Source organism: Mustela putorius, unplaced genomic scaffold (assembly GCF_011764305.1).
Source record: "Mustela putorius furo isolate JIRA1106 unplaced genomic scaffold, ASM1176430v1.1 tig00000596_pilon_pilon_pilon, whole genome shotgun sequence".
Lineage (NCBI taxonomy): Eukaryota > Metazoa > Chordata > Mammalia > Carnivora > Mustelidae > Mustela > Mustela putorius.
The window spans coordinates 10,586,626-10,603,605 of record NW_025421428.1 but is presented as its reverse complement, the minus strand read 5'-3'; the positions used below and the strand labels follow the sequence as shown (position 1 = coordinate 10,603,605).

The following is a 16,980-nucleotide window of genomic DNA, read 5'->3' as shown; positions in this document are numbered from 1 at the left end:
CCAATGCCCCTTTTTGGGGGGAGGACGTTCCTTCATTCTAGGATTATTGTCCTTCACACCTTTGGGGTTTTATTAAAATATAATTTATTTCATTTCATGGGATATTTATTTAAGATTTTATTTATTTATTTGACAGAGACAGACATAGCAAGAGAGGGAGCACAAGCAGGGGCAGTGCGAGAGGGAGAAGCGGGTTCCCTGCTGAGCTGGGAACCCCATGCAGGGCTCTATCCCAGGACCCCAGGACCATGACCTGAGCCGAAGACAGACACTTAACGGATGAGCCACCTGGGTGCCCCATTTTTTCATGGACTTTTTAAACAGTTTATCTATTTATAATCTCTAAGCCAAGGTGGGGCTCGCACTCGCAGCCCCAAGATGGAGAGTCACGTACTCTACCGACTGAGCTAGCTGGGCACCCGGATGGCGGGATTTTTAATGGCTGTGTTTCTTTGTTTTGTCTGTTCTCATTAACACCCTTCCCTAGCGAAAATTTAAAACTGGCATCACCCCATCCATCCTCCAAGTTTTCTTTGGAAATTGTGTTGGTCTCTGAAACCCACAGACTTTGGGGATGTGCCCAAGAATTCTTCAACTCACTCGTGCACCCAGGCTCAGCTGGGAGAAGAAAAGCAGAGAGGAGGGGCTGCCCCTGTTAGGAGCCAGTAGCAGCACCAGGGGCGATGGGCCAGGGGCCACCGTTCCAGGTGCCTGTCCTTCGGGCCCCAGAAGGCTGGCCCTGGAGAACATTTCCAGCCTCGCTGTGTTGCCCTCTCGCCACCCCATGAAGGTACCTCCAAAGAAGTGGGAACAGCTTGTTACAGCTCCCCTGGAAGGTGCAGCCCTGAGCACGCTGTGTCCCAGAGGCTAGTGAGGGCATGTTCCCAGCTGGGGCCAGTGGGCCATGCAAGCACACCTGCTCCAGGGCCCAGTGAGTGGCCTGGCAGGTCCCCACCGGGGACAGCCACGCTCCGCCCAGTAAAGCCTGAGATGGCCAGAGAGAGCAGACCCTCCTAGCATCCAGGCCCCCCACATCCAGGGGCCCTACCAAGGCCCCGGAGACCCTGCTGACCCAGCCAGCAGGAGAGAGAGGACCCAGGGGAGAGTGATGGTGGAGGCAGCAGGTTGAGAAACTGCTCAACCAAGGAGATAAAAGGAGCACACCGTGCTACACCCACAGCATTTTAAACCTCACAGCGCCTGCTGGTCTGCCCCAGGGAGAAGGAGGAAGAACTGCGGGAGAGGGAGTTTCTCGGCAGCCAAGGGCCGGGCAGGGCAGACTCTAGCCAGGTCTCCGCGCCCCGCCACCCCAGGGGAACATCCTGCTCCCACACACCCCGGGAGAGCGTTCCAGGCCGCTGAGAGCAAGTGGAATTCTGGGCTCCCCCCCCCCATGGTGCAGACCGGGATGCCTGCCGAGGACTGGCGGGGCCACGGGAAAAGTGCAGGGACAGCTGTGCCCACGGGACCCTGCTTCACGCCAGAACGTCCCATGACTGTTCCAGCAAGACCCGGCACCTCCTGTCCTACCCACCCCCAGATATGAAATCGTAACAGGGGGGGTACAGGACAGGGGTATTCTCGGGGCGAGGCCTGGCTTCATCAGGGCTGAGCAAAACAGCTGCCTCACAGGCTCTGTCGGCTTCTTGCAGACCCCGCCCCTGGCCCGCCCTCCTCCTAACAAGGCGGTGAAGAGCATCAACTAAGGTCTGGCTGGCATCAGACAGTGTTGAGTTCGAATCCCTCCCTGACCTTGAGAAAGTAGCTTTACCCTTCCCGAGCTTCCACCACGTTTCTGTAACAGAGCAGATGATGTCCAGCTCCCAACGACTGCCATGAGAGTTCATGTCTGTGCCAAGAAAAGGCTTTGGCCTGCCAGGATAGAGAAATGGCCCGATTCCTTCTAGAAGGTTCCAGCGTGTCCGTCTCCACGGGGCTCCTGGGAAGGACCTCCAGATCTCCCACTGATCAGGGAAGCATGGGCTCCACTCGCATGAAAGAGGACTGATCGTATTTTTAAAGGAGTTGAGGCCACTTTGCAATCAGAGCCCTCGTGGTTGGAGAAGAGAAGATTCTAGGAAGGACTATTAATCAAGGCGCCTTAAGGACATGCAAATCAGGAGACAGCTCAAGTGATTAGGGTTTGTGGGGGCCTGGGGTCCAGCCTTTATTTGAGAAGAAAGAACCAGAGGCCTCGCTGGGGGTGGCAGCCAATGGACCTCCATGGGGGCTGGCGACGGTGAGTGGAAGCAGTGGGGAGGCCCCAAGAGAGGTGGCCACGTATAGATGGGCAAAGGACCCCGATGGCAGTGCTGATGGTGTACCCCTCCTGGATTCCTCCCTTCCCTCTGGGGCGTGGAGGCGCTGCTCTGGCAGGACCCTCTGTCTGGCCCAGAGGGGCTCTTCTTCCTGATAAGCAGAGAATGGTTCTTTGGAAGAGATGAGCGAAGGTAGGTACTGGCAACCGCAGTGTCTACAACATGAGGGATGTCCCCACTCCGCGTGGACCCAGGGGTTCCCCATCTATGGACTTGACCTAAGGAGACAGGCCAGTGTGTGCGCAAGGATGCCGTCTTAGGGAGGTACCCATCAGTGAAAACCTGGAATCGAGCCGTGTGCAACAAGGGGGTTGTTTGAGTTGGTTACGGGTCGTGTTTACCGTGGACTGCCCTGTCTTGCTGAAAAACGATGACTCAGCCGTGGGAAGATGGCCACGACACACAGTTCAGTGACGGGGAAAAGTGCAGGTTGCAAAATACTGGGTGGTGAAACCCATCTTTGGCGAGGGGGTAGGGGAGGAGGGAAGGATATCTCTAGAAAAATCTGGAAGGCAGGGTAGTCACAGAAAGGTCAACAGTAGTTTCTGGGGACGCGGTAGATTTCAGGTTGTTGGACTTTCTTCTTTTGTATTAATTTTCTGATGATGATGAGCATATGGTACATGTATAATCAATAAAGGTCTTCTCTCTTTTTAAGGAAACTGCTCTGTGGGGCGCGCCTGGCTGGCTCAGTCCATAGAGCGTATGACCTTTGATCTCCAGGTTGTTAGTTCAAGTCCCATGTTGGGTGTGGAGATTGCTTAAAATAAAATCTCCTAAAAATAAAAAGAAAGAAAAGAAAAACAGAAAACTGCCCTGTTGTTTTGACCTCACATCTTCCTGGGTCTCGTCAATGAGCTCCCTTTCTAGCACAGAGCCGCTGTCTCCTATCCGAGGAACGGGCAGACCAGCAGACCAGGCACTGGGGTCATTTGCAGATCTTCCTCATCTTTTGATGAGGCAGAAAAACATGAGATACACAAACACCAGATCATAACATTGTATACCTGAAACTAACATGATGTTGTCTGTCAGTTATCCCTCAACAACATCAGCGTGCTTGACGATGGTCCTATATGGGGTGTCTGCATATGTTTCCTAGACCCCTGGGGCAGAAATGTTGAGGTCAGATTTTGCCTCCAAATGAATTTACCACTCTCAGGGGGAGGCCTTTGCATTTCTAACTTGAACCCCCAGTGATTCAAACCCATATGACATTGAGAACCAGCCGTGTGATTGTTTTCTTTGGTTTTAAGATTTTACTTATTTACTTGAGAGACAGAGTGAACGAGAGAGAGAGGGAGAAAGTGAGAGCACGCACAAGCCGGGGAGGAGGGAGAGGGAGAGGGAGAATCAGGCTCCCTGCTGACCAGGGAGCTAGATGTGGGGCTCGATCCCAGGACCCCGAGATCACGACCGAGCCGACCGAGCCATACGATTGTTTTGGAGGCAACCTAGCTCTCTCTGCCTCCGTTTCTAGCTGTGTGTGTTGCCAAACCTCTCTGAACTTCCTGAAAGGGGCAAGCCCTACCAGGCCAATTGTCTGGGAATAAGCCCCTTCCTGACCCTTATCGGGGAGCTCTCTGGGGGCAGGCAGCCTTGTCTATGTCACCTGTCGTCATCCCCAGCACCCAGCCTTCCGGGGGTGGGGGGCCAGGCATGCAGACGGCTCGGGAAATAGGTCCTGTGTGTGCAGACCGGAAAGGAGGGTGACTCCCAGCTGGTGGGGCCGCATGAAGGCGGACAGAGGGTTTGTCAGCACAGGCTGGGCACACAGTAGGTGCCACATTAATGGAGCTGTTGTTACTGGTCTCACACCCTCCTCCTGGGGCTGCGGCAGTGGGTGGGTCCTGCGAGGGGTGGAGGCCCCCAGGTTGGAGGCTGCGGCGGGAGGGGAGGAAGGCAGGAACCAGGAGGATGGAGTCCAGGCACGTCCTGATACCAATTAAGGCAGCTCTGGCGCAGGGGGGGCTCGGTCCGCGTTTATCAGGCTGCCTGGGAGGGGCTGGCAAGCTGTCCTCAGGCTGACGGATTAGACAGCGGACAATTAGGTTTCAGGCGGGTGCTCTGTCTCTCTCTCTCTCTCTCTCTCTCTCTCTCTCTCACACACACACACACACACACACACACATCCCTTTCTCCATCAGGCGACAGAGCTCAGCTGGGATCCTGCCCAGCCCCAGTGATAGGGCCAAACAGACCCAGAGCTCCCACCCCAAGGAGGTAAAGAATGCCCCCCAAAGAGAACCACCAGGGACCTCTCCACCCATGAGGACCGTGGCTCAAGATCCCACAGTCTCTACCCCAAGCATCACTTCCAACAGGATCGGGAGAAACAGCCTCTCTCCTTCCCGAATCAGAGCCTTTGACCCATGGGTCCCGATGGAAGGAATGTGTGAGCAAGGAAGGGCACTTTGAAGGACTTGGAAAACCCGGAGGAAAAGTCTTCAAGATTCTAGAATGTTTTATGTTGCAGACGCGCTGGGACGAGTCGGAAACACTAGAAGGGATGAATGACATAAAATTTCCTTTGAGAAAGGCAGGATCTGGCGGGACTCCTGGGTTGCTTCTCACCGCCCCCCCCCAGGGGCAGGCCCTGCCTCTGCCCTGCTCTAGGATGCTTCCCACAAAGATTGTCTCCTGCACCTGACCCTGGACAAGCTTAGGCTCAGCTCATCAATGTCCCTAGGCTCTCCATGCCGGCAAGGGGCATCGTTGTCACCCCAAGGCCTGGTCTAGAAATCCGGGGTCCGCCTCGTCCCCAACCCTCCCAGCTGTGATGCTCACATCTGTCCCTTCACCTCCTAGAACGTTCTCAGATCCACTCTCTTCCCTTCTCTCATCCCGGGGCCACCATCAGACCCCAGCCGCCCTCCCTTGCCTGGATGTTCCATCAGTGCTCCTTGGGTCTTTGCTCCCCCACTCCACGTGGCTCTAGGAGTCGGGGGCAGGGGGCGGGGCGCCACTCCTGCTGCTCCCTGTTCCAGCCTCTGCGGCTCCCACCACCCTTGGGAGAAAGTCCCAGCTCCTGGCTGCTATCCCTCCCTCTCCCCACCCCCCAGTCTGGTGGCTTTGTTCTCTCTTCCCCTCTGCAATGATCTTTGATTACTTGGTTGATGTTTGTTTCTCCTCCATCCAGCATGGGGATATAATGGGGGGGGGGGACCAGCTTTTTTGGTTCACATTTGTCAGCATGGCACCCAGAGGGATTTATGACCATGACAGTGACCATGACCCACACCGCCTCTTGAGGGCCACACCCGCCTCAGGCCCCCTCCACCTGGAATGCACCCCTCACAGGTCTCCCTTCAGCCACCAGCTTCTCTCTGGATGTCACTTCTTCCCGAAGCCTCCTGACTCTCCAGCTGGGTAAACCCCCCCCCCGCCCGCCACCTCTGCTGATCCCAGCCCCAATGGTCCCTGAGTCAAGGGGGCCGATTCACTTGTCTGCCTCTCCCCAGTCCTCACGGGCCGGGCGGGGGAAGAACCTGGAGTCTGTCTCATTCTCAGGTCTGGGCCACAATAGGTGCTAAGTTAGTGTTTATCTCACGAGGGAATGAGCCCAGAATGCCGGAGTCCCTGCCTTCCTCTGGCCTGGTCTCCCCTCTGCCTGGGACGCTGAGGGTCTGGGGGCCAGAGTGCACGTGACCAACCATCAGGCTGAGTGACACAGACAGAAACTGCTTTGGGGACACCTGTCCCTGGGAACCGTGCCCTGGAAGTGGGGCAAAGGCTTCTGGGAAAACTGGGCTTCGAAGGACAAGTTGGGGAGAAAAAGGAGGAATATGAACTTTATTCATCCAAAATTGCTCCTGGACACCATGCGGGGCCCTTGACACAAGTTGGCTTGTTTATTCCTTGTTACAGCCTTCGGAACAATAGTTTTGCCCCCATTGTCAGAAGGCTGGGGCAGGGACGTGAAGCCATAGGCCCAGGACCGCACAGCTGCCCGTGGCCCAACCAAACCAAGGCCAGATGTGGCTGGGGCCAGGGGCCCCGTCCTTGCTGCCTCAAGCGTGCCAGGGACCGTGGTGCCACCACCTGTCCCTCCCCCACCCTTCACGCCAGCACTGGGGGTGGGGCGGGGAGAGAACCTGTGTGTGCAAAGCCACGTGGGCGGATGAAGCCTGCCGAGCGGGACACAGAAAACACCCAGGCAGCCTCAGAAACTAACTTCATCACTCCAGAAGGCGGCAGTGAAAGCCTGAGAGGAAGTGATCAGTCACGCAGCCTCTGTGCCTCAGTTTCCTCGTCTGGGAAATGGGGACATAACAGCACCTACTTCTTCCTGAGGACAAATCTCTCTAACATGCTTAGAACAGTTCCTGCCTCAAAGAAAGCACTGTGTACATGGTTTTATAGAAATCAGTATGGAACCTGGGGGGGTCCGAGTCCAGACAGAGGGGCTGAGGAGCCCAGGGATGTCTCCGGACTGAGCAGCTCAGTGGGGATGGGGCCGGGAGGAGGCATGGGGATGGCTTTCCCGTGAAGGGACGGGGAGGTCATGGCTTCACTCTCCCCAGCTAGCGGCTAGAGCAGATCCCTAGGGAGCCCTTGAGGATGGCCACCAGATCCAAGGGCAGCGGGCAGCCTGGCTCCCTGGGTGCCCGGAGGCTGAGCCGCTGGGAGGCCACCCGGCCCAGCCCCTTCTGGATCCAGGCTGGACAGGGAAAAGCCTCCTCCTCCCCTTCACCCCAATCGGCCGCGTGAGCACACCTGCTTCTGGGCCAGACCCCTAGGAAATGAGAGGGGGTGAGGCCATTCCCTGAGGGTGAGTTAGGCACTGGTGAGTTAGGTCTGGGGCATAAACCTGTGCTCACAGACAGACGGACAGACAGACGCAGTACCTGCCTTTGGGGGACTAATAGTGCCGGTAACACACAGGATGAGGTCATTATCACTGCCAGTAGGCTCCGAAGGAAAGGTGCAGGGTGCTGCCCAGCTGGATGGGGCCCCTGAGCTCGTGGGAGGTCAGCGCACCCTCCCCTGGGTCCTCACGGGGTGGGTGGGTAAGGACTACCTGGAGGACAAGGCAAAACACAGCATCCCTCTCAGCCAGCGCGCCCACATCTGTAAAGTGGGGTACCATAGCCAGGGGCACGCAGGCTGGAGGACCGGGCCAATGCCATCAGACCAAAGAAAAGGTCCTTTAAGAAATCCCTACTGAGTTACACTTTCAGTCGCTCAAACGGGGAGTGGATGTTGTGAAGGCCCAGAGGCATAGTCATGCCTGGGGATCAATGATGTAGTCCCAGGACCCCCACAGACCAAGGTCAAAAGCTGAATTCAAGGCTGTCAGACCCCTGACAGGCATGTAGCCTGGTCTTCTGTGGGTCCCCTGGCCCAGAGTGCTCTCCTTCACCACCTCTTGGCTGGACCCACAGGCAGGGGACCCCTCACTTGTGGGCTCTCACTAGTCCCTCTCAATCCCACACGGGAGGATGGCCACCAGACGGGTCAGAGTTCTTCAGTGCCCGGAGTCCCCTCTTGGGCTGGAGGGATCATTCTTGCTAGATCACCAAATCCCCTCAACACTCACATACCACCCACCCCAAATGCAGAACCTCCATAAAGCCCCTTATTAAGAAATTGGTCAATTTCCTGCTAATTAAAATAAATACTATGCCACATTAAAGGCCAATTAATTTTCGGAGCTGCCAGGGAACTAGAGCCTGGAAAATGTGCACCCCACCCCCCTCTCCACCCACTCTGAAATGGGCAGCGCCTGGGGTGGGGGAGGGGAGAGGCCACTGATCACCGAATTCCGGGGAGGGGGTGGGGGGGAGCCAGGACCAGTGGTCACTGGTGACCAGGCTGTGGCCAGCGGGGCTGCTGGGTGGGGCGTTCCTGGTCCAAGGAACTCTACTCCCCCAGCCCTGGAGCTCTGGACTGTATTTCTTCCAGAAAGCATAGGACCAGAGACCAAGTCTCCTGGGCCAACCCCACAATAAAAAACCAGGCACTTTCTCCGTAACAGGCATCCTGAGTTTGTGAAAAAGATGGGGTTCGGGGCTTGTGCTCACCAGATCTTACACCCCTAAGTTCTCTCACTGAGTTCCACAGCAGCCCTTGGAGGGAAGGGCCAGAGTCCCCACTTTGCAGATGAGCAAACTGAGGTCCAGAGGCCCAAGTCCCTCTCCTAAGGTCACAGCCTCTAGGGAAAGAACAGGATGTTCACCTGGTCCCCTCACCTGTACCCAGATAAGCCCCAGGGGTTCCCTGTACAATGGGGAAGATTTTACCACAGCCTAAGAAGGGCAGGGCCATTGTCGTGTCCACATAAGAACACATTTCGCCAGTCGTGTTTGCTCAACGTGAAGCTTACCTGCTCCCTCATCATAAGAAATCTCTGCTCACTCAGAGTTTGGTTAGTTCCAGGAGGTCTACCAGGCACGGTACAGTGGCCATCTCACAGAATCCTCATCTCATCAGGGTATGAGGCTCAGAGAGTTCAGGCAACATGCCCGAGGTCACACAGTCTGCCCACAGCTTAGCCATGGTAATCTGCTATCGTTAAGGTCCAAGTTTTTCCATTTCTTCAAGGTCAAAGCCAAAGTCTATGGATCTTCTCCTCTCCTGGTAGGGCAGCAAGCTACAGAAAGGAACACTGGATTCACCATGTGACCTTGAACAAGCCCCTCTCCCTCCTAGGTAGAATGGTGGTGGTGGGGGGAGCGCTCAGCTTTCTCATCTGCTGAATGAAAGGGCTGAATTCCCCTGGACTCTCTTCAACTCAGGCATCCTGCAGGGACCCTCGGTCCAGGGCTGATGGTGGGGAAAAGAGCATCCCACCAGACGGTAGCAATATCCGCCCCTCTGCCAGGCTGGGGGGCGGGGGGAGCGGCGGTGTTGGGGCCTGGCTGACTCCCAAGGCCTAGCGGCCAGACAGGGACAGTGAGAGCAGCCGGGACAAGGGCCCAGCCAGGCTGGCCTCAGAGTTCCCCAGCCCTGGCTGTCCCCGCACTGCAGACTGCTCACAGGGCAGGACCAGGGACACCCTCTCTGACCCCAGCAGCTCCCATAGGATCTGGGAACCTGTTGCCCCCCCCTACCCCCGGCTCTCTGTTCCTCCCCGACCTCCTCCAAGATCAGCCCTCAGCCCAGGCCAGGAGGAGAAGGCAGGGGAGGTAATGCAGGGGAGGGGCTAGGAGAAGTGCGGAGGAGCTGGGAGGAGCGGATGTAAGAAGGCCTCCTCTGACCCTCCATGGAGCCCCCATGCCTGCCCCTCACACGGAGCTCTAACTCGGAAACCCCAGCATTTCACAGAAGCTTCTCCCCTGGGAATCATCAGAGAAGCACTGAGACATCCTGTTTCTCCTTGATAAGGAAGGAGAGCAGGAGCGGAGCTGTCTGCGCATGCTCCCCGCTTGGGGAGGGGAACATCCGAACATCCAGCCCACTCTAAGGAGCACCTACTCTGTGGTGCACGGGCTGGGCACCGAGGACAGGTAAATGCACCGAGGACGGGAAAATGGACCAGCCATGGCTCTCGTGCCTCAGACAGGAGGTAAACATGCCCGCCACACCGGGACACCTGCCACTTGGCTCTGTGAGCACAGAACTCTGGAAGCGACTAGACAGGAGGATGGTTCCCGGAGCCATGATTGGCCACGGTCTGAAGGCAATGTGGAGAGGACAGGGCATTCCTGGCGGAGGGTGCAGCACAAGCAAAAGCCCAGTGGCGCGAGCGAACAAAGTTTTCCACGGGAGAGGAGGAGAAGGCAGCCTCGACTCCAAGTGTGGAGCTGATGAGACAGGCGCGGCTGACTAGGGTTCAAGTACTCAAGGCCTTCTGGTTCGTGCTCTGCCAAGTTTAGAGCCAATAAAAGTAATCATAAGAGTAACCACCCCACTACTGAACATTTACGGTGTATCCAGCCCCGTGCTAAGCCTGCTTCAGGCACTAAGACTCACTGAACTCGCCAACGATCCCATTAGATGGCTACTGTTATCATCCCTGTGGGTGGATGAGGAACTGAGGCCCAGAGAGGTGAGGTAAGCTGCTGGCGGTCACACAGCAGACAGTGGTCAGGTTGGCACTCGGACTCAGGCTCCTAACTCTGCCCCAGCAGCATGGGCTGCCTCTAAGGAGTTTGGACTTCCTCTTAAGGGTGACTGAGAGCCACAAAGAATTTCTTTTTTTTTTTTAAGAGAGGCGGGTAGCACAGTCTCAGTGCCCTGAACCCCTAAGTCAGGCTCCTGGAGACTTAGCACATCTGTTTTCTGGGTCCACCGGCCAGTCCAGTTTTCCCAGCCCAGGTCTGTTCTTGTTTTCCTTCTGCTTTTTGCTGAACACCAAGGTTTGGCCCGAATCTTCTGCTCAGGCCACTGTCTCTAGGTTCCAGCCCTTGGGCTGTGGGGGCCCTCCCTTCCAGGGCCTCTGCAGAGCCCAGACTCACACTGGTCAAGGGGCTCAACCCCTCTGCCCCTTCCTGGGTTCCTCACGTTCCCCACTCTCTTCCCTCTTGCCTGCCTTGTTCTGGGAGAGCATCCAGGGGGAGGTGCCTGGCAATGTGATCTCCCAGTGGAGCCAACAACCCTCCGAAGACAGCAGAGGTGGCCTCCCCTTGGGGTGCTCTAGCTGTCCCAGGCCCCGTTCTCACTTCCTCTCCCAGCCTCCAGCAGCCTCAGCCTCATAGGCATCCCAAGACCGCAGATGTAGGAGATCTCTCAGCATGTCCATCCGCCAACCACCCCGTGGTACAGATAGAGAAGCTGGGGACCTGGCATTCCTGTGTTCTTTTTTTTTTTTTTTTTTTAATTTGCCAGCTCCAGGCAGGGCTAATGTTGCTATCCCCGCAGACCTTGGTTTAGAGCCCCAGAAGGACTCCAGTGGGGAGACTAGGAACCTCAGGTCCCTGCAAGGCTTTAGAACCACACAGGGCTGCCTTCTTTAATCCTAGTTCCTCTGCTAATCAGCTGTGTAGCCTTCCGCCATTCACTTGCCTTCTCTGAGTTGCCGCTTCCTCATGAAATGGGCTAAAAATGTGTTTGCCCAAGAATTCACTGAGCGAACGCATTATATCGCTCAACGCAGAAGAAATCCTTGCCATAAACCAGTAACATGCCGAGGTCCCTCTGGAGCCAGGCAGGGGGGAGCTCTCACCCACATCAGCCACCAGACCCTTCCTCTGGGATGGGCAGGTGCTGGAAGCCTCCCTAATTTATGGAGGAGGAGGTGGTGATGGGGCAAGATTCAAAAGCAGGCCGTGGACGTCACAACTGGGCAATTTCCTCCCTGGCTGCTGAGCAGGAACAAAGCCTGGGTCGGTGGGTGGGGCTGGAGGGGCGCCTCTTCCACCCCGACCCCCCCACCCCTCCTCCAGTGCCTTGAGGTGACAGCACAGCAGAGCAGAGGGGGAGCGGGGATAATAACAGAGATTTACAGTTTCCAGCGCAATTAACTGCACCATCTGGATGCCACACGTCCACCTGGGTGTGTTAGGGACCCCAACCCTTCAGCGTAAGTGGCAGGAAGGGACAAGAGGGCTGGGAGAGCGGCTGGGCACTGCGGGTCGGTGACAGAGACTGCGAGGGGCCCGCTGACTCTCCTCGAGCCGCCCCTCATGGGCCCCCAAGGGGATCTTTCACTAAGGGAGCCGAGTCCCTGCCAGTTTCCAAAGAATCCAGAACGGCTGAACCCACGGATGCAGAGGGAGCCATGGCCTGCATCGGGAAAAGATCAGAGGATGTGCAGTAACAAACACGATGCTTGCTTCCAGGGGTGCGTGACAGTCCAGGCCTCGACCACCTTGTGTCCTGTGCCACCTTCCAGCCTTGGGATCCCCAACAAGTGGCTTCACCTGTCTAAGGCCCTGTCCTCTCACCTGGGAAATCAGGAGCACATATCGTGGCATGTATCGTGATGGTCCTCACGAGGGCTGATCTGAAGGCTAAATTAGGTAAGGAAATGTCCAGACCCTGGTGTAGGGCCTGGCACCGGGTAATCCACAACCAGTGGTTGTTGTGATGTTGTCCCATTTACCAGAGGGTAAAACTGAGGTCCAGAGAAGGTAATTGACTTGCCTTGGGCTGTACTGTCAGTTGGTGGCAGAGCCCGTGACAAAGACGGACCTGCCCTAGGAGAGAGCCAAGCGCATAGTCTCAAGGCTCCAGGGTGGCAATCTGGGTCACGCCAGGGAGAGTGGTATATCCCTTCCAGTTCCCCTAACAGTTGCCCTGTTCTGAGGACCTACTCTGTGTCAGTTGCTGCTCGGAGCTTTTATGCGTCACCTCAAGAAATGATCACAACGTAGGAGGTGGCGTGTCACTGTCCCATCAGCCACGTGCTCAATCAAGCTTCAGGGGGGCCCAAGCTCTGGCTCTGAAGGCCTGGTTCTCAGCACCAGCTACTGTCCTTGGACAGAAGTGGGGTCTTCTCCTTGCTGTAGCAACTGCTCCCAGCTGCCTTCTAACTGTGTCTTCGTTTCTTCCTAAAAGGAGACGGCTGATAATGATGCTAAGTGGGCCACAGTGGACGTCAGGCAGAAGCTTCCCCTTCAGGGCTGGGCACCCTCTCCCCGGTGTGGAAAGGTGGCAGGAGGAGGAAGGAAGGCACAGCACCCCTTGTCCTCCATTCTCTCCTCCGCTCCATGGAGGCTGAGTGGCCCAAACCCACCAGCCAGTACAAGGCCACAAGGGGGACCAGGCTGGCTGGGGGCAGAGGGGAAGGAGAAGAGTGGGAGGTCTGAAGCAGCAGTCCCCTGCCCCCTTCCTCACACACTGGCTGCCTACATTTCCATCTGGTCAACCTGGGCACTGCAATGCTGAGTTCACCCCATACAAAAAACAGAAGCCAACCCTTTCCATGAGAGAAAACCCCAGAGACATGGGCTACTCTGCTTGCCTTCCCTCTTGGCCAGTGTGACCAGGGCAGGAGCCAGTAAAATGACAACTGTCCCACCCAGGGGAGATAGGTCCAGAGTCCTTGGCCGTCCCCCACCCCTACCTCCGAGCCATACCCTGGGGAGCATCCCTGAGGGCCTAGCACCCACTGGCATCGCCCCTGCCTGCGAGGACCTGTGCCAGATGGGGAGGCTCTGGCTCATGGCCTCTGTCCCAGCTCCGCAGGCCCCGTGACCTGTCCTCCTGGGACCCCCTGACCTGTCCATCAGAGATGACCCTTCCCCTTCCCCGCAGAAACCCAGACCTCTGACCCTTATTAAAAACAAACCAAACAAAATCTGGAAAGAAAAAAAAAAAATCCCCCACAAACAGTCTCAGAGAGCGAGCGACACACACACACACACACACACACACACACACACACACGCTCTCCCTCTCCCGTAAACAAGTTGTTGGAGAGTGCTTTTGTTTATGAAACATTTAGGTTTCCCTCAACTTCCTTGGGGGAAGGGGGTGGACTGTTTCAGAGTTTTCTGGCGACCAGGAAACTGGAGAGGGAGCCTGGGTTTGGCGGGATTTCATTTCTCCCTCCGAGCTCTCTGCCGGTTAGGATCCGGGGAAGGGCACGCGAAGAGAAAAGGAGCAGGGAAACCCGGGGGGTGGGGGTGGGGCGTCCCTAGGCATCACCTAGAAGAAGTCCCCTACTCCCGGAGGGAGGTCAGGCTCAGAGAGAGCGGCAGGCAGCCCAGGGATCCCCTCGGCGACCCGGACGCGCGGCCCGGCGCTCAGAGAACAGTGGGGACACCGGCTGAATCGTCCCTGCCCCCTCGGCTCGGGCTTCCAGCGCCGGGAAACCGATCAGCCCGCCAGGAACAAAGGCGGGGCTGCCTCCCAAAGGCGGACAACAAACAGTTTTCCTTTTTTTATTATTATTTTTTTTCTGCACCCTAGCGCGCTGCCGGGCGACTTCAGGGTCCACGCGGCGCCGGGGCTGCAGCGGGTGCCGCTGCGCCGCCCGCGCGGGGCAGGCCCCGGGGCGCATGCGCGGGCCGGGGCGCAGGAGGCCGCGGCCGCCCGCGCAGCCTCGCTCCAGCCGGTCTCCGTGGCAACGGGCTCGCGGGGGGGAGGGGCCGGGCGGCGTGGGCTGCGGCGGCTGCTATTTCTGCCGCTTCCTGTTCCTCGCGGCCACGTCGCCATGGCAACTGTGTTACTCACCGCGGCCGCTTCCCGGCTCGGCTGGCGCGCGTGACCCCGGCCGCCCGCGCCCCCTCGTCTCTCACTTGCTGCGCTGCCGCTCCCCCCGCCTCCCTCGGCGGCGTCCTCCGCCGGCGCCCCGGTCCAGCCAGCGCGCCCCGGCGCCCCAGCCTTCCCCCGGCTTCCCCGCCCCTCTCCGCCGGTGCCCGCGGCCCGGGAGCGAGGGCGGAGGGAGGCAGATTGATGGGGGACGCTTATTAAAAAACATTGTAACCGTTTCCGTTTTTATTACGTTGACAAGGGAGCGTTATTTACTGTTATTGTTTGCCGAGCGGGCCACGCCGGAGCGCGGGCGGCCTCCCGGGAGCTCACCTTTCGGGCGGGCCCGGGGAAGTCGCGGGTGGGGGCGGGGCGGCGAGGGGGCGACCCCCGGGCAGAAGCGGCCCCCACGGGGGTCCTGCCCCTCGCCCCTCCTCCCCCCTCCCCGCCGGCCCGGCCGAGCCCCGCCGCGGGGCGTGTGTGCGCCCGGAGAGACTGCAGAGGCCGGGGGACTCGTGCTGAAGGAGAGAGGCAACAAAAAATAAAAAAAGGAACAGATGACTTCATTCTCGGGAAGGCTCCGTCCTACGTGGACCAATTTCCTGGGGACTGTGGTGGAACAGCTCGGCTGCCGTTGGAAGCACTTAAAACTAAACCAGATAAAGACCAGAAAATTCTCAGCATTGCCTGAGCCGAGCAAGGGTAGGTTGGTGGTGCGTGAGCCCCGGGTGTGCCGGGAGGAGGGTCGCAGTCCTCCACCCGCGCTGGGGCTTGGCTTCCAACACACCTCCCCGCCTCCCTACTTAGATTCCCGTACCCTGAGAGGGTGAGCAACCGCCCCAAGGTTACACAGCCAGTTTTTTTTATTCTGCTTAGACACCCGCAGGGACAAAGCCGGCAGAGGCTGGGGAACGAAAGCCAGTGGCTGGACTGGGAGCCTTGGACCAGGGTGAGGCTCAGCTGGAGGCCCAGCAAGGCAAGATTAACTCGGCAGGTCTAAGCTCTGGCTGGCCTGGCTCCTGCTTACCCCACCGGAGCCTTCAGCTGGGGGGTTTGTGGGAGGTGAGTCCACAGGGATCTGATGGGCCTGAAGGACGCCCCCAGCCCCCAGGCCCCTGCTGGGATGCTAATCTCATCCTGCTAATTAAAGTTTGCAATTCTGTCCCTAACTCAACTCCCCACTCTTGAACATTATTAGCTGAAAGGCAATTGCTGCTCCAGACAGAGGCCAGAGGAAAAAAGGGACTCTGCAGTTCACATTATAAAGAGGATTTTTAAAAAGATGTTTATACTTTTAAACCAATGACTCCTAATGAACAGACCAGGTTTTAGAAACCTAACTTTCAGAGCCCCCCACCCCACCCCCACTGGCAACCTATTTTGAGTTTTTATCCCCCTTCCAAGGACAGGAAGCTTGGGATTCGGTCCCTGTAGCCTCTCCTGGTCTCTTGGCCTGAGATAATCAGCCGGGGATTTTCCAGGCCCCGGATCTCCTCTCCAGCTCTCTGGAGTCTAAAGCGACAATCTGGTCCCCAACTAAAGCCCCTGGGTCTGGGGGGGGTGTCAGCAACATAAAGTTATCTTCAGCTCTGTCCGCAGCATCCACCAGCTCTCAGCTTTGGAGCCCTCCCTGAATGCATGAATCAAAAGTCCTAGGCTCCAAGAAAAGAGAGTACCCCCACCCCCAGTCCTTTGCTGCCAGCTCCTTGATATGGGAAGGCAGCACCGCCCTCCACTCCTCCCCCTGGGCTGGCCTTCCAAGCAAAACTCATCTCTGGCAGCCGGTTCAGAGTTTGGCTGATGTGAGAGTCCTGGCCCTGGGCAGTGTTTGAACAGGACTGAGAGGACAGATGACACCCAGCGTCATCCAGAGCGAGAAGGACCTTGGAGATGATGCAAACCAACCACTCCTGCTTCCCTATTTTACAGGTGGGCAAACTGAGGCCCAGAGAGGGGAAGAAACTTGGCAGAGATCTGCCACTGGTTAAAGACGGAACCTGGACCAGGACCCAGGAGCCTCGCTTTCCTTTAGAGTGCTCAGGACCCCGACTCTGATCCTTGTGTAGAATTATCTGCACGCCCAGAAGTTCAGGAGCTGGGGGGCAGGAGGATCTGAAGTCAGACTTCCTGAGTTCAAGTACATACGTCTACGTGAGACCCAGGACAAATGAATTCTTCTCTCTGGGCCGCCACGGTCTTATGTGTTAAGTGGGGATGACAGTACCAGCCCTGGGTTGTCTTAAGGAATAAAGGTGCTCCAAGGAAAGTCCTGGGACTAACCCGGGAACATACTAATACTTAATTAATGGTGGCGATGTTGCTGATGGTGAAGAAGGGTGGGGGGATGCTCTTGGTTGTCATGGGTTGACTGGTGTCCCCCCGCAAAGATACGTCCACATCCTCATCCCTGGAACCTGTGAATGTGACCTGAGTTGGAAAAAGGATTTTTGTAGATGTCATGAAGTTAAGGATACTGACATGAGATCATCCTAGATTACCCAAGTAATCACTCGGTGCCATCACGAGTGTCCTTATATGAGACAGAAGAGAAGAGCGGGATACGGAAGGGGAGAAGGCCAAGTGC

The 16,980-nt window shown here is 57.2% G+C and overlaps 1 long non-coding RNA gene across 2 annotated transcripts; it reads left to right on the top strand.

The window, feature by feature from the left end:
• The first annotated feature begins 14,212 nt into the window (after window positions 1-14,212).
• Window positions 14,213-16,698, top strand: LOC101670239. Of its 2 annotated transcripts, XR_199784.3 has the most exons (3): window positions 14,288-15,098; window positions 15,273-15,458; window positions 16,326-16,698. It is a non-coding gene; the product is annotated as an uncharacterized LOC101670239 (long non-coding RNA). The 2 variants fall into 2 exon arrangements; XR_006607448.1 differs by lacking the exon at window positions 15,273-15,458 and having other exon boundaries at window positions 14,213-15,098.
• Window positions 16,699-16,980: the final 282 nt, after the last annotated feature.